Here is a 3,106-nt window from a genome sequence, read left to right as displayed (position 1 = left end):
TTTTTTTTTTTTTTTTTTTTTTTTTTTTGGTACAAATTCAAGGCTAGAAATTCCTTTGGACAAACTCATTTCTAGAAGGCAGAGAGCTTCCCTTTGGTTTTTATGCAATCAGAAGAGAAACCAGAGTATATAATGAAGTGTTTAAATAATATCAACTTAATTTTGAACTGTTTTACTTTTTTATCTTTACACTTGGAGAAAATCTGAAAATTCAGGCTTCTACTGTGGCAGGAAGGGATCCCTAGACCACCTAAGGGTGGTCTGCTGGCTTCTCAAACCCCCTTTTTAAGATTGCTCCTGCCTCTTGCTGCAAATTTAGAAGGTACTTTTTCCTTTTTTTTTTGTCATTAGTTATTATTAGTTTATTATAAAAAATGGAAATTATTGACATGATGAAAGATTTCAGAACTTCAGTGGAATGGGCAGCTTCATGTTGATGCCATTTCAATAGTGACTTATTTCAGTCTACGTACTCTCCAAGAATGTCACCATCTCTAAATAGGAAAGAATCCTTGTCATCCAGAACTACTTTGGTGCCTCCGTATTCTGGGAGAAGAACTTTATCTCCAACTTTCAGGCTAACTGGTGGAATCTCTCCACCCTTTCCTTTAGAACCCGATCCAACAGCGACTACTGTTGCTTGCAATACTTTTCCTTGAGATTTTCTGGAAGCATAATGCCTCCTTTGGTTACAGTTTCAGCAGCACTCCTTTCAACCAATACTTGGTCAAAGAGTGGAAGAAATTTTCTAAAGGCTTGTCCTGCCATGACTCCCTCCACCTCAGACTCGTACTCTGCTGTCCTGTAGCGCTGCAAGGAGAGACCCCAGAAGGTACTTTTTCCTATAATCTAAAGGTACGTAGCCTGTCTCTGCATCTACATATATGAATGTGTAGGTGGGTAAGGGACGATGGCTGTCTTCAAATTCTTTACATTTTTCTCTAAAGCAAAAGGAAGCAAAGAAAACAGGGAGTTCAGACGCCTATAAAAATGGAGGCGCTGGGCCGGGCGCGGTGGCTCACGCCTGTAATCCCAGCACTTTGGGAGGCCGAGACGGGAGTATCACAAGGTCAGGAGGTCAAGACCATCCTGGCCAACATGGTGAAACTCCATCTCTACTAAAAATACACAAAAACTAGCTGGGCGTGGTGGTGGGCGCCTGTAGTCCCAGCTACTCGGGAGGCTGAGGCAGGAGAATGGCTGAACCCGGGAGGCGAAGCTTGCAGTGAGCGGAGATCGCGCCACTGCACTCCAGCCTGGGCAACAGAGCAAGACTCTGCCTCAAAAAAAAAAAAAAAAAAAAAAAAAAAAAAAAAAAAAAAAAAGAAAAGAAAAGAAAATAATGGGGGCGTCAAAATTGCTACTGAGTCTGGAGGGGAGGGACTACAAGATCTGCCAGGCTGGCTCTGCAGCCAGAAGCAGCCCAAGGCAGGGTGCCTTCTCCCTGGGCAGGTGTGCAGGGCTCTCCTTTGCTCAACCGTGACACACACGTCTGTCTTCTCCATAGATATCCACAGCCCAGCCATAATTTTCCTGCTCATGCCCTCTTCCAGCACCTTCACTTCTGTTTATGGGAGAACAATATCCTTTCAAAGCCTTGTCTGCGGGCCTCATGCCCGGTATTTGAATGTACCTGAGGGGCCGGCAGCAGAGGGATGCGAGCGTACAGCCCTGGGCTTTTCTCTCCCAGCCCCCTCCGCCCTCCTCCTCGGCATGGCCACTTTTGGCTCCCCCTGATTTCTTCCGTGTCATCTCCCCTGTTCCAGTGTCCCGTGTCCTTCCCTGTCGGTTGGGCACGCACTGGCGTTCTCGTTCTCTAGCATCAGGTGGTGCCATCGCAGGCTCTTGACGGCCCAGCCTCCTGAGGACCCATCCGCGTGCTCGGCAGCCCCTGCCACGAGCCAAACACAGGAGTCCGTTTTACAGATGAGAAACTGAGGCTCGGTGAGGCGCTCACCCCAACCTCAGCACCAGTGTTCATTTACAGATGAGGAACAGTGAGGCACTTACCCTGGCCCAGCTAAACAATCGCCAAGATGCGAACTCAGATCTACCTCGGGTTTGGCGCGCTCCTCCTTTGGCCTCTGCCATCTGTTTGGCTCCACGCTTTCTGTAATAATAACAGTTACAAGTTAGCGAGCGAGTGTTGCGTGCAGGCGCTGTCCTCACAACTTCGCTAGTACGGGAGAGGCGGGGCTTGCACGAGACCGCCTGGCCCAGGGCTGGAGTCCTAACCCTTGTGCTCTACCTCCCTCCACTGTGACAAACGTCTCATTTAGAAACTCCAGGCTCAGCCGGGTGCGGTGGCTCACGCCTGCAATCCTAGCACTTTGGGCGGCCAAAGGAGGGTGGACTGCCTGAGCTCAGGAGTTCGAGACCAGCCTGGGCAACATGGTGAAACCCCGTTTCTACTAAAATTAAAAAAAAAAAAAAATTAGACAATCATGGTGGTGGGTGCCTGTAGTCCCAGCCACTCGAGAGGCTGAGGCAGGAGAATTTCTTGAATCTGGGAGGCAGAAGTTGCAGTGAGCCAAGATGGGGCCACTGTACTCCAGCCTGGGAGACAGAGCAAGACTCCGTCTCCAAAAAAAAAAAAAAAAAAGAAAAGAAAAGAAAAGAAAAAAGAAACTCCAGGCTCAAAGCCTAGTGGACAGATTTGGATTTCTGTCCGGGCCGTGTCACTAAACGACCTCCTTCAGTCTTAGCTTCTGCACCGGCAGACAGGGACAAGTCTGCCCACCTGAAGAGCTGTTTCACAGCTGCACCTAGTGCAAGTCCCGGCAGTCAGCCGGCGCTGGATGGATGCTAGTGCTTCTGCCGTGGGCTCCAATACCCAGTCCGTTTGTGTGTGCCCATCTTAGTGTCTCCTGCCTCCATTCCTTTTCTCAGAGTTGACTGCAATGTTTTACAAGTTTGGTAGGAGCAAGGCAGGGAGAGAGGCGTTTCTGCTTAAATGTGTCTTCTAAAACTCACGTTGACACTTAATCCCCAATGTGGCAGCACTGAGAGGTGGGGCCTTTAAGAGGGCTCCACCCTCATGAATGGATGAATCCACTCATGGACTAATGGGTTCATGGATTAATGGGTTATCATGGGAGGGGAATAG

At 48.8% G+C, this 3,106-nt stretch overlaps 1 long non-coding RNA gene and 1 pseudogene across 1 annotated transcript in view; both read right to left on the bottom strand.

Moving 5' to 3' along the window:
• The window catches only part of LOC108525062 (10 kDa heat shock protein, mitochondrial pseudogene), a 4,448-nt pseudogene extending 3,594 nt beyond the window's left edge, over positions 1-854 (bottom strand).
• Positions 1-2,100, bottom strand: part of LOC108525063 (uncharacterized) — a 27,739-nt gene extending 25,639 nt beyond the window's left edge. Inside the window, exon 1 of the long non-coding RNA XR_001884212.1 lies at positions 2,011-2,100. This is a non-coding gene — a long non-coding RNA (uncharacterized LOC108525063). The remainder of the gene's footprint in view (positions 1-2,010) is intronic.
• Between the last annotated feature and the right edge of the window lie 1,006 nt (positions 2,101-3,106).

This window comes from Rhinopithecus bieti, unplaced genomic scaffold (assembly GCF_001698545.2).
Source record: "Rhinopithecus bieti isolate Rb0 unplaced genomic scaffold, ASM169854v2 scaffold_84002, whole genome shotgun sequence".
NCBI classification, from domain to species: domain Eukaryota; kingdom Metazoa; phylum Chordata; class Mammalia; order Primates; family Cercopithecidae; genus Rhinopithecus; species Rhinopithecus bieti.
The sequence above is the reverse complement of the archived record's forward strand: the minus strand, read 5'-3'. Positions and strand labels throughout refer to the sequence as shown.